At 45.0% G+C, this 17,956-nt stretch overlaps 1 protein-coding gene across 5 annotated transcripts in view; it reads right to left on the bottom strand.

Moving 5' to 3' along the window:
* PLXNB1 (plexin B1) overlaps positions 1-17,665 on the bottom strand; it is a 77,108-nt gene extending 59,443 nt beyond the window's left edge. For 4 of the 5 annotated variants that reach the window (XM_021531427.3, XM_021531432.3, XM_021531442.3 and 1 more), the window contains exon 1: positions 17,582-17,665. The gene's annotated coding sequence lies outside the window, so the exon portion shown is untranslated. The remainder of the gene's footprint in view (positions 1-17,581) is intronic. The other variant, XM_077786133.1, reaches the window with a different exon arrangement.
* Positions 17,666-17,956: the final 291 nt, after the last annotated feature.

Below are 17,956 nucleotides of genomic sequence, written 5' to 3'. Positions count from 1 at the left end.
TACCAAGGTAGCCATTTAGGCTCCAAATTCAGCATACCTGTCTGGTAGTGTGATTCAAATTCAGCCAGTGTGAGAGCAGGATTAAATAAATTCCTCTTATCTCTTCCTGCACTTGCAAGGTGATGAGGGAAGAAAGAGCTACACAGTTCCCACCTGGCAGACAGTGTGTATTCAAACAGTGAGAAACTCATCAAGTTTGTTTGGATGACAGAGGTGATCCACAAAGGCTTTTATTATTGTTGTTGTTTGGGCTTTCAGGTTGTTTGTTTTTACAAAATCTGAAAAAGTACAAAACAAAACCACAAAAAGAAACATTTTTTTTGAGAGAAATGGAAAGACCTTCACTATTCCTACAGCCACCTTAATCAAAAACTAAAATACATCTTAAAAACACTCTTCCAAGGGTGCAAGTTGTCAAGAATCACAAGTAATCACAGTCAATGCCACTTTATCACATTCTCTGCCAGATGACACTATGTCATATATGGATTATGTCATACATGACTATGTATGGATTTCCCCTTGTGATACATTTATAGCACTTTGTAAGGTTTCTCCTGCACTCTTGTACATCTACATCAGCAAGCATCTCCTCCACAACACCTGCAGCTACAAAATGAGTACATTGAAAAGGTTATTACACTGAGCACTCATAAGTTAGCAAACTCCGGAACCCAGGTTACCACTTGTGCAAATGAAATACAAAACACTCCCTAACCATACTCACACACACTGCTCTGCTGTGGGAATGCCAGCTCGTCCAGCATTGCTCCCCTCCTCTGACGGAAGGATCTCTAAATGCAAAGCTTAATAGAAACAGTTAATATCCTGAGTGTGGCTCTGAGCCATCTGAGCTCTGTGTGTAATATAATCAGGTTCATAATGCCCAGAATAGCACTCTGGAGCCCTAGCACAGACTAAGACCTCACTGTATTAAGTGTTGTGTGGATAGTTGCAGTGGTGCCTTTTTCTCTTCTGTAAAATTACTGAGTGCCATATACAGGAACCAACCATAACCCATATTTTACAGAAGTTGGGACACAGGAGAGCAATGTACACTTTTCAAATGTCTTTTTTTGGCAGCTAAATCAAGTTAGTATTTTCACAGACACACTGAGGGAGGGAAGGGAACACTGAGGTTACTCTCTCTCCAGAGCAGACAGGCAAAAGCCTAGTTCAGCCAAAGCTCACTGAGGCTCTTTATGTTCCTGTCCAGTGACAGAGGTCACTTGTCGAAGCCTGAACCAGATCTGGTACAGGGCTGCCTGCTAAGCACGCTGGCAAAAGGATCTGAGCTATACCCTTCTCTGCAGTTGTTTGTGTTTCTTCAGGAACACCAACAACCTGGAGTCTGTCCCAACACTGCTTTCACTGCCTTTGCTAAAAACTTGCCTTTTAGCTCCAAAGTAAAATTTGTCTTGAATTCTTTGTGCTCGGAAGAAAGAAATCCCATACACAGGATCATGAAGAAAGTGATTGCATGTGCTTGCCAAATTACTTCACTTATGTAAATCCTAATTTTCAGTACAGATTCCAGGATACTTTCGTACCATATATACAGGTTAGATCTATGTTTGAACTGATTACCCTTTGATGCTCTTTAGGTTCACATTGCACAGCAGGTGCTGATCATACTTCCAAAGCATCCAGAAGTCACAGCTCTTCAATTCATTGATTTTATGAAGCAGCAGGTCATGCATTCTGGCCTTCAGCTGATCACAGTTCATGAGCTTTCTGCACACTTTGGGCTTAGGAACTGTATGTGTTTGAACTGAATAGAGACTAGATGCCTTTTGGCAAGATGCCTGAAGCAAAGGCCTCGAGAGAAATCCACCACTTCCCAGGCTGATACAAATGGACAGGCATCCCCTCTTGCTTCAACTTCTATTCCCTATTTGTGAACTGGCTATGAAAAAGGATGTTCTCCTCTCACCTAAAAAAAAATCTGTGGTTTTAAGCACTGCTTTGCCTTTTTTTCTGCTGTGTGTTTTCCCCCAGAGAAGAGGAGCCCCATCAGCCCATGCAGTGTCTGATCAGAGTCCATCCTGCCCTGGCAGCATGTTCTCCTGAGCTAAATAGAACAGGTGAGGAGGCAGGAACTCAAACTTCCACACAGCTGTTTCTTAAACCAACTTTACAGGGATACAGTGAAACAGAGTAGGGGTGAAGGAAGATTGAACTCACTTGTAGCTAACCAGCAAGACTGCCAGAGAGACCCTGACCTAAAAACAGATTTTGAGGGAGAAACATCAAATCCAACAAGCACGTGCAGTCCAGGCTGGGAGCTGCCACTGCCTCCACTCTTGATGTACCACTGCAATGCCACCAGAACCACAGCACCATCTTTCCCACTCCTGCTCCTCTAAGAGGAGGTCATAAAAACTACCTCATCTTTTGCATGCCATGAATGAAGAGGATCTGTAAGTCTGGGTTTTGGCATCTAAAGTAACTACTGTCAAAGTGCTACAGGAGATTTTTGCCAGAACAGGTGAAAAGAGCTTTCCAACTTCTTGAAAAAGATAATGTGCACAGAGGTAACCCAATGCAGAACTGCAAGAACAGCAAAAAATGGAAGTCCTACTGCTGTTGTGAACATTCCTGAGGCTGTTGGTGTGGGAAAGAGGAGAAAGTTGGTTACTGCTTTATCTGTAGTCACTCAGGAGACAAGCCATCAAGATCTACAGAAATAATTATTATCTTCTGGAATAACAGATGCAGTTTCTGGGAGAAAGGTTTTTCATAGGGTTATTTTTGACTATTGGTTGAATAACTTCTTTGTTGCAGACTACAGGAAAAAAAAAAGACCCTTCTTCCTATTGCTTTGCCATTCAAGACATTGTCATTGTCACCTTTCAGATGTGTAAGCATAAGAGACAGCAGCAGCTGAGCTGTAGTAATTAGGAGGGAGAGATGTGCAGACCTTGTCTCACATCTTCCTGTTGAGATGCAGTTTACACTTTGGCAGGTTTAACAGTCCCCAGTGAAAATAAGCCATCTGCATCTGCTCCAGCACACCATCCTCATTTCTGAACCCTTCAAGCAGCTCTGGAAAAATCAGCATTGCCCCCCTGCTTTTTTCAGGTCTGAATGCAGTCACAAACCCATTAATTCTCTTACAGTAATGCAAGAACACTGGCTCTAGACCTGTTCACAAGGAATCTACTTTAAAAAATACCCATTTCCCACTTTATTCAGGCATCTACTGAGTTCCAAGTTTCACTGCTTTCTGTACTTGCAGCAGGGAAGCCAAGAGGGATGCAAGCAACCTTATTCAATTCTATTCACAAGCACTCTTCCCTGGGAAAGCCAATAACTTTCAGAGGGTCTCTGCAGACTTTGCTCCACTGCTTTGCACACTGGAGAATGGCTGGTTGGTAATCCTCTTTTCACTCAGTGAGCACAGACCCAAAGGTTTTCATTCCTGTGAGCTCAGAAATTTCCATTTCCATTTGAGAGAGACATTTTCCTGGCAGTTCTCAAAAGATGCATTTGTAAAATAGGGAAACAACCTCAAGGAATGCTAAAGCAAAGGAATAAAGCTGTACGTGGACAGCCTTTCTACCTCAGCCAGGAAAGGAAATTCCTTCTCAGCACCACTGCCCCATAAACACAACTTACTCTGCAACTACCAAATACTTGATCAGCACAAAGTGACCAGCTGACCATCCTACCCTGTACAAACAGCAAACATTTTCAGATCACCTGGGGCAACAGCCTCCAAAATCTCAAATGAAAGAAAAAGTCCAGGAAAATGCATTTGTGTGTGCATGCAATACAAGCAAAAAAAAGGGGTGAACATCAGATAGCTGCAACACATTAGAGAGGTAATGGTGTTATACTGAACTTAGTACAGGAAGACTCACTCTCATCAGTGGTTTTTAAACTTGTAGCCCATAGACTTTTGCTGTCTCCAAAGATAACTAAAATGTCAAATCCATTGTTGTATCTGTACTGTAAAATGTTTAGAAGTTTGCAAATCCAAAGAGGCTGAAACTTGCTTCTTCCAAGTGCAAAAGATTTAGGTGGCCCAAAGCCAAGTCCCAGAAAAAAGCCCTAGTCATTGGCTCAGGAATGCCAGCTCTTAACACCAACCAAATGCATACAAACCCTCTGGTGGGGCAATTCACAGTATCATCCCCCACAAAAGCTCACTTAAAATTGCAGCTATCATTCACTGCCTTACTTCAGTACCAGGGAAACCTATGTGAGTCTCACTTTGACACTCTCCAAAGTAGTCAGCCAAGTGAGCTATTTCCCTGCCTTGCTTTAGGGGATTCCTGCTTGGTGTTTCTGTAGAGAGAAACAAGAAAGGTTCACACTGCAGCAGGCAGGATCCCCTCCATCACTCCCAGCTCCTTAGCAAAGGCATTCCTGAGGTGCACTGTGCCCTAACAAATCAACAAAAGCTCTCCAGGTTTCCTGGCAGCTGGAAACTGGAATTCTGCAGTGAAGGCAAACACCTCTCCAGCTAAAGCAAACACAGCCAGGGAGCCCCTGCTGAGCACCACAGCTACTGTCAAAAGAGGGACAGGGAGAAGGTGGGATCATAAGGCATCTGGCTGACAAAGGGCAATCCAACATAAAGACAGAAGATGGTCATAAGCCCAGCCTGAGACAGGCATTCCTCTGTGCAGGCATGTGCTTGCCAAAATGGTTTATCAGAATAAATCCACAAAACTTCATTTTTAGAGCAATGACCATCCTGCCCTGATCCAGATGGTACATTTGTCTTTAAAAGCATTTATTTTAGTGTTTAGAAGACCCATGTAAAAGATCCTGCAAAAATACAGAACAAAAATAGCCTAGTCTTAAACAGCTTATAACTTAACTCTAAAATAAACGAAGACAAAGGGAACAGCAGTGATCAGTATGAGCAGCACTCAGCTCGGCAGAACAAGACGACTGCTGTTTCCAGGGGTAAAGGAAGGCATTTGGGTTTTTTTTTCTTTTTAAACTATATAACAGAAAAAACCTGATGAAAGATTTGAGAGAAGAATTATTAGGTGGGTTAGAATACATTTATGGACCAACCACCTCTTAAACAGAAACCAAACCAGCACTTTTCAAAAGCAGCACAAGGAAACAACAGAGGGTAATGTTACCAGACAAACAGCAGCAAGAGCCCAGTTTCCAGCACTAATATTTGCTAGATTGCATACAAAAAACTAGATGGGCTGCCTCAGTACCTCATTTCAGTTGTACTTGGTGAATAAGGGAAAGGAGAAACTAAGCAGGGCTGAAAAATAGTGACGGCAAAAGGAAAAGAGCTGCTTGCCTCAAACAGTCTTACAACAGGCATAAGCCCATCAACACCATAAAATAGCTCTCATTCAATAAAACAAAGGCATCTTCCTCAGATGCACCCTGAGAGCTGGAATAAATACCCAGATTTTACCATCTCCCCCTCCTGATGGTTATGCTCTCCCACAGGGAATTTCCTGGTAACGCTTTCAGTGCACGGATGGGAGGTAGCAGAGGGTAAGTGTGAGCAAATTTACTTTTGTCAGACCCGATCTGGACTGCAAATCCAAATCTTCAGCTTCCATGGCATCATCTGGAGACCTCACTGAGACCACTGTAAGGCACACTTTCCTTCCCACTCTCTTGAAGAACCACCAGATACCAATCCACAAGCAAATACTGCCTTTAGGGTAAATGCTGGTCTACCTACACGTGGTTAATTGAGACACAGGCATGCCAGGCAGCTGACAGTGCACAGCAATGGTGCAAGGCCAGCAGCCCCATCAGCAGGTGAGTGCCAGGAGCTCCCACACCACAAATCACCCACCCCCAGCCTGAGGGAGATCCAGCTGACAGAGCTGTGTTCTGTTTGGGAAGACTGTGACATGTAAAAGCCCTGGGTCTCAGGAAAGAAAATAACAGATGAATGTGCTGAGTGAAGGACTCCTACATATGTATACAGGGAGAGACACACACAAAGGAGGGCGGGGGGGCGGCTGGGAAGAGTGACAGCAAGACTTGTCTCTGGGCCTTGTGCTTATTTTGACCTTTCAGTTAAAGATTCTCCAAAAAGGCACTGCTCAGCCCCAAGCCTGATTAGATGTCTTGGGAAAAACAGAGCACAAAGCATCACACATGAATGAGCACAGAGCCATAACACGATCTTGATATTCCCACCCATCCATATGGCCAAAAAAAGCCACGTTCTTCAATGCAAACATTGGCAGCAGCAATATGAAACGAATGTGTTAATTAGCAGATTTTGCAATCCAGCACACAGCAGAGACTGCTGATGGTGGCTATTATTTAGTCAATCAGAAGTGAAACAGAACAAGTACCATGTTACTTAAACCATTCACAACAAGGTTAATAATTTGCTAATTGCATATTTCTGGCATGAGCAGACCAAGGTCTGTTTTTCAAGCTTCTTTTCTCAAAGGTATTTTGAAATGTATTTAGTAGGGCAACCTCTCCATCACTTGCAACTCTTCTCTTTGTTAACATTCAGTCTCAACTTGAATGTTTAGCTAAATTCAAGAAAGGCCACTGCCTTGCTTTACACAGCATCAAACTAAATGAGCTCAATGATTTCTCAGCCTTGTAAAGTTCTTTGATTTTCAGCCTGTAAACAATCACAAATTATTCTGAAACAATCAGAGGCTAAATTACAACATTCATCAGATTTACTTTTTGTATAGGATTTTCTCATTGAATGCAAGAGAAAATTACGAAACTGAATTACTTAAATGCCACTGGAATTTAACATAATTCGTTAAAGTACGTGGGTTTATGTGCTATCTCCTAGAAAGTTTAATCAATAAAATAAATACCACAACACAGGTAAGATACACTATTTCACCATTACACTGATATTTCTAAGAAATATAAAACATATAAAGAAGTTTTCATTTTCATGACATATTTGAAGTGCAAACATCAAGCTGACACTTCTGTCATGAACAATGTTCTTTACATCCAGGATGTACCACTTATGATGCATAAAACATCGAGACATAAACAAAGTTTGGAAAGAAAAGAACAAACAGGGATGAAGAACATGACTGAATTGGTCTTGGGGTTATTTCTAAAGCACAGAAAAACAGAAATCAATTGCACCAGGACTAGTCAGAGTCACATAATTTAAGGTACAGCCGCTCTGATTTCCTGCCTAACACACAGGCACTGTTCCATTTTATCCACTCACACCTCCATAAAGCCCATTAAGTGGTTCTGTGAAATGTAGTGGTTTATGGCATCCAGACTAAAGGCCTTTGGAGGTCAAAATGCAAGTTCACTACTCTGCTAGTAGTTTGCTACAATGGCTCCATCATTCTTTCTGGCAGTGAGGCCAGACTAATTTCTTATTTGTTTGCCTTCTGCCTTGAGCCATTAATTCCTTCTCTGCTGGATTAAAGAGGAGTTCCTCAGAGTCAATTATGCACATGTTTTAACCAACTCACCTCTCAATAGCTTTTTAGGCAATCAAGAGATTGGTCCTGTTAATGTCTCAGTACAAGGTATCTTTTCTTGAGTCCTTGGACAGCTTTTTACTTTTTTCTTTTTTTTTTTTTCGTTTTTTTTAAAATATCAATTTGATTGTCCTCCCCAAACCTCTTCCTGCTTCTTCAGGTTCACTGTTTTGGTGAGGCACAATCAGTGAAAAATCAGCATTTCTGGCACACAGAAGTCCAAACTTGCCTGTATCGGATGGATGCAATTTCACTGGACTCATTTCACAGCATAATGGAGGAGCTACAGAAATCAGGCTGCAAAGATCATATCAATTCACTAACAGTCAATTATCTGACTGTACTGAGTGTAAGGAGCTTGTATCTTTCTCAATCTTTCTTAATCACCATTTAATCATCTCTCCAAAACCTCTAAGGTAAACTTCACTACCTCCCCCATTCTGCCAAAGACTTACATACTATTCAGAATATTCAAGCAAGAAAATCCCAACATTCCTATCATTTCTAGCCATGGTTTTGAATTTGTCCTCAGCATGGCCTGCTTCTCTACTGAATCAACATTAGCAGTGGCTTTAGACTTATTTTCAGAATACTGATGAACTACTGAACAGAGCAGCAGAGTACACTAGTGATGCTTGTTGAAGTCACCTGCTAGGAATACTACTTTCTGAAATGTACCCAATAACTCATGATTGCAGAAGCATCAGCATTTATTTTAATTAAATAATTATGAGGTATGCTGTTGGTGTTGGCACAGATCAATTATTCATACCATTCTATGACTCCAAGTCAGACATCCAAGAAACACATTACATGAACAGTCACCTGCTGCTGTGTTTCTTTCCAGTAACACTTTCTTAACATTAACACAATCCAACCCTTCAGAGGTGTATATCCTCTGAAGTATACACCAAAATTATAATTACCCATCTCAAACCTGCCCAAAAACCTGACTTATTCAAGATGACTGCATGAAAAGCATTTCTCCTTTGTGGATGTTAACCAGGCACTCCATATCACAAGGACTTGTACCTTCCTCTACTGTTCTAGCAGCAGGCTTATTGAACTTCCACCTCTAACCAGATTTCCACTGTGTGGCACTTCTCATTTTGTGTTACTTCCCATTTGGTGTTCTTAAACCCACATGTAAGTTTGCAAAGAGCACAAGGCAGAGAGCTTATGCTCTGTGTACAGGCAGGAGCACAGGCCAGCTTTGGGTGTGGGTCAGTGTAACAGCTGGAAGGGCTCTGCCTGTTACACCACTTGGAAGAAAATAATTCCAAGGCAATAGTAGAATGAAATATATGGCTTTTACCAGTCCTTCCCATGGCATTTTCAAAGCAGGAAATTAATTTCCCATTGTGAACTCCCCAGCCCAGCTACCTGGGAACACCAATACTGTCTGTCAGGGACAAAATCACCAAGACAGCTCCAAGTAGCAGGAGCGAGCAGCCCATGGAAAACTGGTTTCAGGGAAGGCTACCCATCAGTTTGAACAGCAGAAAGTCTGCTCATATTTATGCATGACTGCTCAAGTGAACTGCATTACTGCTTTTGTTGATCTGCTCACAGCGATCCATTCTTTCAGTAGGAACACCAGGAGGAAGCCACGCTGGGACTGGGCAGGGGAGAAAAAAAAAACACCCCGTGGACATACTGAATGGGACAGAAAATTCCCCTACCATTTCTGCAAGTTTATTTCCAGCAATGCCCTGCATTGATTGTTCTAGTAGCTTTTGAGGACACCTCCACATATCAAAGCCCAAGCCACACCACACTAGTAATTTTCACTAAATCTACTTTAGAAATTGATTAAATAATTGATTTTTTTCATAGCTTAGATAGATACAAAGTGACCTTTCCATCCCACAAAAAACCAAAGGGAATTAACACATGCAAACAGAGTCTTCATTTAAAAGGGAGTGTTTTGCTCCCTTAGAGGGAAAGTCCTGCAATACTTTATTTTTTCTTGCAGTTCTCATAAGATCAATCCTCCTTCCTCCACTTGAGATTTTCACCTTTTTGTCCAAAACAGGCCAAAGTCACAAGACTTCTCAGAGAATACACAGAAAAGCAGCCTGGAGACAAACACAAGTCTTCCTATAGCTCACTAAGTGGTAAAGACATCAGTACTATTTTGCCAGCTAACAGTTCTATTTCAGTCTGTGAAGCAGCAACACAGAGGACAGTTCCCAGTAGAGATAAGAGTTTTACAAGCACAAAAAGTTTTCTTTTTTCTCTCTACAGGAAAGAGGTTTCTAAGATGTATTTTTCATTACTGAGTGGAATAACAAGGATGGTCCATGTGTTTATACTGGTTGAGACTATTTCCCTTGTGAATCACTGCATACATTAAATTTCTACCTGCTTAAAATAAACACATTGTGTTTTGGGCAAAGTTCCTTCCTTGTGCCTTCTGGTACTTTCTCCATGGTGCACCTGGGGATGCAGATTACAATCCTAGAGCTGAACAGCCAGGTGTCATTTGTGTTTTGATGCTCAAACAGGCTCTGGCAGCCTGCAGAACACACAGTGTCTGTAATTGTCACTGCAGCACCCGTTAGGATCACACTGTGCTGGCAGCACTGGGAGGAAGGGAAACAGATGCAGAGCCCAATGGCTTTCAAACATTCAGGAAAAGGATGAAAACACAGAACTCTGAGTGCAGGTCATTCTCCTGTAGCAGCTTTGCTCAGTGCAGCAGGATCCTGGGATTTGCTTGTGAATGCTGAACACCTGCACCAGGCACAGACACAGACTTTTGATCAGCAAGAGAACGCTGAAATGCAAAAGAACATTTTTGAAAACAGAAATGTTCTTGGGACTGTGTAAGCAGCACCAGCACTGAAGTTCCTCCCAGCAGGACACCCATCCCTGTCATCCACTGGAGGGTAAACACTATTCAGATGTTATTTGCCTGTAGCTAACAAGTTTGGCATTCATAGGTTCATGGCAAGAGCTCTGCTACAGCAGAGGTGTGACAGTGGGATGCTGTAGATGTATTTGGATGGCTGGAGCCAAAATAACACTGTTATGTGATATGTCCATCAGCTTATCTACTCTTTCCACTCTTCACAACCCTTACTCACAGAGTTCAACAGAGACAGCTCTCCACAGTGGTGAAGCCTAGTTAAGCATTGTGAACAGTGGCCATTTTCAGTATAGGTCACTAAGGAAAGCTTCATGATGCCACCACCCTGTACAGACAGGCATCAGACCCACAATGAAACAGAATTAAAAGACCGTCGATGGCAGGGGGCTGCCTGTGTTCTATGCCCATAAAATGCATTTACAAAGCTCAAGTATCCACAACAGTACTGCCACTACAACATACAAGAAGAAGTAAAAAATATAATTAGCAAGAAACCATGTTTGTCAGAAGCCTTTATATTTATGGCACTCTGCTGAGCTTGTTACTGAGGCTTCTGACACAGGCTTTCACCTCCCCTGCAGACCAGTTCAATGTGGAGAAGGAAGGGGCCATGGTGACTTGAGCACTGTGAGGACAGAGACTTGACTGTCCCAAGCCCAGAGAAAGCAAAACAGGCTAAATGGCTCTTTTATCTGGTCCTGTGCAGCTGCTTATATGGCCACACTGCCAGCAATACATCCCTGCTGCCCATCTGTGCTGCTGTGGGAGGAAATCTTGCAGGTACCTGCACTCTGGGCAGTACAGAGAGCAAGAGCAGCATTTGTATGGCAGCTGCTCTACCCCACCACTCCTTTTTCTTTAGCTCTGCATCATCTCAGCAGTGCTGGGCACAAAGCACAGCCAGACACTCCAGCTCTGGGACTCCAGCTGGCTGTTCCTGGGGCCAAGGAGCTCAGCACATCGAGTCACTCGGGGATGGCAGTGCCGCAGGGGCTGCTCTGCCTTCCTGCCAATTCAAATCCTGCCTATGCTGCCAAGAGGACAAGCTGGTAGCAATCACCCAGGGCCATTCTGAAATTGCACATGCACCTCTGTTGGCTGTCACGCATCTGGAGAACAGTTTCTGGTTACAAATCCCCAAAAGAGAGGAAATAATTTAGATCAAAGGAGGAAACAAACAGTACGAGTCAGTGTTACCCGTTACAGCCACAGCAGTGCCTCAGAAGGCACAGTCACACAAGGGAACCACACCTCTCCATCACAGCCATGAGAAAGCTGCACTGCCACACAGGACAAACAGCAAAAAGCCCTTGCAATCTTTGCCTTAAATCTCTCTCAACTTCCAGGTTGACATGAAATGCAATTCAAACTATGTTTCAGCAAAGGATCAGAATATAAATTCAAAAATGCTATAGTCTCCCCAGGTACTTCAACCTTTCTGCAACTTCATTTCATCAATTTCTATCAAAATGCTGAAAAGATCTGGCAAATAAACCAAGCCCCTGGTTAGTACTTCTCTGTTTCCCACAGTGGCACACACAGATTTCATGCAATTAATTCAGTTGCAGATCAGCTTTACCATTCTCTGGGGTAGAATAATTCAGTAGTAGACTGCAATCAGTATGCAAGAAACCAAGCAGGAAGCAAATAAAGATCAAAATGTTGATGTCAGTGCAATTCAAAAGTCCAGGAACTGCTTCTGCACTTTAAATCTCTAGCACCTACAACTTTAGGCCACACTAGGAGACAGCAGAAGACAGGTGAGAAGAGCTTATGACTCTGGTGTATGGAAGACAGCAGATGATCAAAATTCTCATCACATGTATTACCAAAATGCTGTCACATATGATAATTTTGTAATTCACTAACACAATCATTCTCTCCGGCATTTTAAGAAGGTTCAATGCAAAAAAATCTTGGGATCAAGGCTGAAAGTAGTAAAGAGGGAGTTGCTCCAGGACCATTAACTACCTCCAAGCTGTCCAAAACCCTACAACAGCTTCAGTGAGGACATTATTTCGGACAAAGCCCAGTCTGGCAGGGCCATCTCTGAAGCCATGGTTCCTCTGCTTCAAATATTTTGTCTGAAGGACTTCCAGCTGAGCAGAACACTCAGCAGGCAATGCCAGGAGCATTTTCTCAAGCATTTGCTTGGCCAGCTGTCCACAGAGGTTGGCATTTCTTTATGGAAATTAGAGAACCCAAAATTCTTCAGTGTCTCACACAGGAGGATGAGGGCATGGGCACAGAGAGACTTCAAGAGCACACAGTCTTCAGGAGTCAGTATCAGAGGGGGGAGACAGGTGGCACTCCAGTTCTTAATGTAACTCCACACAAAGAGCAGGGAAGCCACTTACCCAAATTGTGAAATGGTGCAGTACAGGAAAGCTAAAAGAGCAGAGATTGAAACAAAAATTATTTTGAAATTACATACATGGGCAGGAACCCTCAGCTGAAAACACTACTTCTATGTAGTAATTTTGAGAATTATTATAACAGGGTAAGATGTCAAACATACCCACTCTATTTATAGAATGACATGCAATTTAGTCAGAAAACAAGATTCATCAACATAAATGCTTGAACACAGTCAGCTTCCTCCACCTGCACAGTTCCAGGCACAACTACCCTCCTGCCACAGCAAAGCTGCAGGGAGGGGTAGGACACAAGGACTGATTCTCCCTGGAGTAACTTCAGCAGCAGGATGAACCCCATCATTGAGACTCAATACCACATTATGCTGAGATAAGCTGACACACATGTTTTTTTCACTGAAGCTCAGAAGCACTGCCTTTAATTTCAGAATCAAGGAAAAGTGCAAAGAGAGGGAGAATGGTGATGACTTGAAATTGTCTGCACCTGCAGATACAAAGCAAACCATTTAGTCAATACCTTACAGCTGTGTGTCCCAAGGGCTCACCACAGATTCTATGTGGGTATCTGGAGCAAGTGGTGACACAATTCCTAAATTCCAGTCCCCAGTACAGAACCAGCCCAGCTAAACCACCACCAGAAGCAAAGATCAATTCCCTTACAGCCTGTGACACAAGGACGAGAGACTTCCCACATGGGATAGACCAGGAATAGATACAAGTAGCAAGATAAAATTACAGCATTCGGATACTTCAAGAAGGGAAGTGAATTATCATTTTCCAAAAGGGAGTAGCTATGAAGTTGCAACAATTTTGAGAGCAGCAGCGCTGGTGTAGAGCAGAGGCTAGGGAAACTCAACATTTCCAGGCTGTTCCACAGTTAAACTTCAGAGCCAAAAGCAAAGCAAAATCTCACACGTTTTCCAGGCACAGAAGAAGTGATTCTAACAGTACTTGCAGCTTTTATACTGCTATCACATCACTAAAGTTCCCATTCAATTAAAGTCTGCAATCTGGACATTCCCTTATGATCTGTTTCATTCAAAGATTCATTTCACATTTTGATCAACATCTAAAATGAGATTATACTACCATAAATTTGTTTTCTACTTCCTTTACCCCTCTTTTTCTTGCTTGCGATCGGCAGGCAGGACTTGAAAGTGAAGGTCTAAAATTAAATTCAGGATATTAGAAACTATTTTAAAATTGATTCAATAACAAAACAACACAAAAATAAACAAAAACAAGGCAAAAATACAAAACAAAACAAACTAACAACAAAAAAATTTACCTAAACTGAAACCATTTGTTTCTTCTTTTTTCTTTCCCTCACAAGCATTGGGAGGCAGCACTTAGTTCTAGCTAACAAAAAAAAAACAACCCTAAATTGTTTCCTGGAACCTCAGAATAGCTCAGATGTCTTAGTTACTACTTGGCAGAAAAAAATTATTAGCAGTGAAAACAAGTCCTCTGCATTTATTACTTAAGCAGTTGGGGAGAAGAGGCAGAGAGCTCATACCAAAGCACTGTGGTTCTCCCATTAGTCAGGGCTGCGTGTTGGTACAGGTTGGAACATCCTCCTTCGTGTTTTTGCACCTCTGCAGCTTAGCAAGTCTGAGCTCCAACTACAACCCCAGCCAGCTTATTAAGCAGGGGAGCATCTCAGTTATCGCTGTGGCAAACCACAGCACGCAGGCTGATTCTTCATGGTTCCAGAGAAAAATGCAGGTAGCAAAACCCCCTCCATGCTGATTTTAGAGAGTCTCCCAGATGCAGTGTGCCACCAGGAAAGGTCCTTTGGCTTTTGCCACTGTGCTGGAGTAAAGACAGTGCAACACGTGAGTTTACTGTTTCCCAATTAAATTAAGCATCTACTCTGCTTTCCGGAACAGTGGTATTGTGTCACGGGACTGTGCACGTGCTCCCACTGCCTCAATCACTTGTTTCTGAAAAACACATGTAAGAATTTATAGGAATTGTCTTCCAGCACTGAGATGAAACCAGACAAAGCTCAAATAATGATCAATATGAATCTTCTCTAAAGACATCATCACAACCATCAGGTCAAAGACGCCTCCAGTAACAGGACAGGGAAAATGATACCAGCACAATGAAAGACCAGCTGGCACATTCCCATAAAGGCAAAAGCAGCCCTCCTGTGGTTTTCATGAACAGCAGAAGATGAATCCTTTCAGATACAGTAATCCTGCAATCAGATACTCACAAGAACAACAAATAAATGCAAATCAAATCCAGGGCTTTAACAGATTATAGGGAATGCAAAGGAGAGTCAGTAGAACACACCAGATCCCAGCACGCAGAGCACAAAGACGTTTCACTGAAGATCCAGGTGAGCAAAAAGGGCACCAGTCCAAGCCCTGCTTCCTGAAACTAGCTTGTATCTAGAGGGCTAATTCTTACAAGGAAGCAGGCAGGCTCATGCCTCCTCTGCCTGCTACCACCCTGCACAGCCTCCAAGCTGGGATGAATCAAAGTCCTATCATCTTCCTCCAAGATGCCCTTATGCAAGTTTGGGAGGGTTCAGCTCACAACTTGGCTACAACAAACAATTTGAAGTTTCAGGAGGAAAAAAACCAACAGCTACAAACAAAAACAGAACAGATGGAGAAGCTGTCAGTGAGGAGAAGAAACTGATGTCCTTGTGAGTTTGCTTTGATAGGCAGCAGGAAGGACAGAGACAGAGAAAAAGATGAGAGAAGAGAAATAATGTCAAACTACCCAATTCAGCAGTAAAGCTTTTACCAGAAAAAAATGTCAAGTATTTCTGGGGAGTGGCTGCTTCATCTTCTTCTGAACTTGTCCTCGTCTGTTGTTCTCCCTCTCTAGCAGACACTGAAACGTACACTGAAAAAGACATCATGCTTCCCTATACCCATCTTTGGCTAAAGAAACTCTCCAGAAATCAAACAGCAAGAGTGGAAGACAGAAAGTGCAATTACTTTTGTCTTCTATTGGACAGCGCTGGATAGCACACACCCCACACAGGCAACCTGGGTGGGTGCTTTTTCCTGCAGAGCACACCCAACAAACAACTGGCACTGCTTAATCTGGCAGGCAGCCTCTCTGCAGGCTCACGGGGCCACCTTCGGCAGCAACAGATACTTTTCAGACTCGTTTAGTCCCTACAGGCTCCGCTGGCATCGCCAGGAAAACCCAAGCGTGCCAGCAGCAGGAACACTCCAGCAACAACCCAGCTTCACACAAAGACTGGCACTGAAGGGAACAGCTCTGCACACTCATTACAGCCCTCTGTCAGCTATTCCCTCTGCCCTTATATGGGAACATCCCGTGGCCCCGCTGGGAATATGATGCTGTTGGTGGACATGAAAGGTAAGGCAATACCTGAGCTGTCAGCAGGCGAGGGCAGAATTTTTCTGTTCTGAAAAGCAAGCAGAGTCTTGGAGCCTGAACTCTTTACAGCATTCACATGAGAGAAAGCAGAGATTAAAAGTGTCAACTGCTGACAGTCTGCACCCACCTTTCTCAAGGGTTATGCTGGTGATTTTAATCTTATTAAATATTGTTAATCGTATTACTAACCTAACTCTTTTCACGTGTTAGGAAGAAATTTAAAGAGAAAATTCCATATATGACTGCGCTATAGTAAATGCTTTCTGGCCAAATCTCAGTTCAGGGCAAGTCCCTGGCTTACAGATTCTGGCTCAGCTGTACACAGGTGTGGATGTGCATAGAAATAGTCTGCTCCGCACCAAACTACCTACAAGTCACCTTCTCTGCCAGATTCTTCTCAATCCATAACTTGTTTGCTCTCTTCTCCTGCGATTCTGCTAGGCATTGCTGGCCTCTCAAAGTGACCTTATTAAAACCTGTGAAATTCCATGCCCCATTTGTAGTAAGGGGAAACACCAATTTCCCCATTACAATGCAAAACATCTCAGTGCATCAGCTTCCCCTTGAATCAGGGGGAATGCTTCCATCACTGGCTTAGCTCCCCGATGTCACACAGACACATCATTAACATAAGTCATCGATTTCTGCATTTCATACACAAGGCAGAGCACTTCTGTGATCCCTGTTCAAAAAGTGAGGTCACAAATGAGCACATCACATTCAGCCTTGCACAGAATAGAGCACTTGTTTAAGTAAAATACTGACCCCGCTGTTTTACAACACGCAGGGTTGTAAGCCCCTTCCTCTTTGTAACTAGAGCAGCACTCCACATACTCTCCCAGGACTACTCCTGTTCCAGACTGCTCCCTGAGATAAAACAGCAGTCACAGAAAGTTTAGATTTAAAAAAATAAAGATCTCAAATTGCAACTCCTGGAACACAAAACACACCTGCTCAGAGGGGCCCAAACACTTGCTGCAAACTCTTTCGAAAGGAATGCGCTCAAGGTGGAAAACGAGCTCTCCGACCGGCAGGAATTACCCAGCAGTGCGCACCGAGGAGCGGGGCCGGGGCCGGGCAGCTCTTCCAGCGCGGCCGCACGGGCTGCCCGGCGCGGTGCCGCCTCCCGCCGAGCCGTCCCCGGCCGCGGGGGGCTCGCCCGGTCCCGCTGCTCCCCGCATCCCGGCACTGCCACCGCCGCCGGAGGGGCTCGCCAGCCCCGCCGCCCGCTCCTGCTGCCCCTCCGGGCGCGGAGCCGCGGGACCCCCGCCCTCCTCCCCGCAGAGCCCGCCGCGGGGGGCGGCCAGGAGCGGGGAGTTTCCCAGCCCACCGGAGCCCCCTCGCCCCGCCCGGGAGGCGCCGCCGCTCCGGAGGGGCCGCGCCCATCCCCCCACGCGGAGACAAAGCGCGGTCCCCGGGCGGCACCTGCCGCCGGCCGCTGACCCCCGGCAGCGCTTCCCCGCTCCAGGCCGGGCGCGGCGGCAGCAGCCGCCCACTCTCCCCTGCCCGCGGCCCCGGTGCCCGCCGCCCCTCACCTGCCGGGCGGCCGCCCCGCTCCGCTCCCGCCGCCGAGCGCTGCCCGCACCGAGCCGCGGAGCGCCCGCCCCGCCCGCTCCCCGCCGGCCGCCCCGCCCCCGCCGCGCTCCTCCAATAGCAGCCGCCCGCTCCGCCGAGGCCACGCCCCCAAGGCGGCCCCGCCCCGCAGGATCCGGCTGCCCCCTCCCGGCACGCGGCCGGCGGCGAGACCCCATTGGCTGGCGCAGGGAGGGGGCGTGGCCAGCGGCCGCTCCGCGCCCCGGGCCGTGCCCGGGATCCCCGCGCCGGGGCCGGCGGCGGCCGGGGGCTCCCGCTGCCGCCTCCCGCTGGGGATCCCGCCGGGGATCCCGCTGCCGGCTCCCGCCTGGGGCTCC

The sequence above is a fragment of the Lonchura striata genome, chromosome 12, assembly GCF_046129695.1.
Source record: "Lonchura striata isolate bLonStr1 chromosome 12, bLonStr1.mat, whole genome shotgun sequence".
Taxonomy (NCBI): domain Eukaryota; kingdom Metazoa; phylum Chordata; class Aves; order Passeriformes; family Estrildidae; genus Lonchura; species Lonchura striata.
Note: the sequence above shows the minus strand (reverse complement) of the source record. Positions and strands in the feature narration are given on the sequence as shown.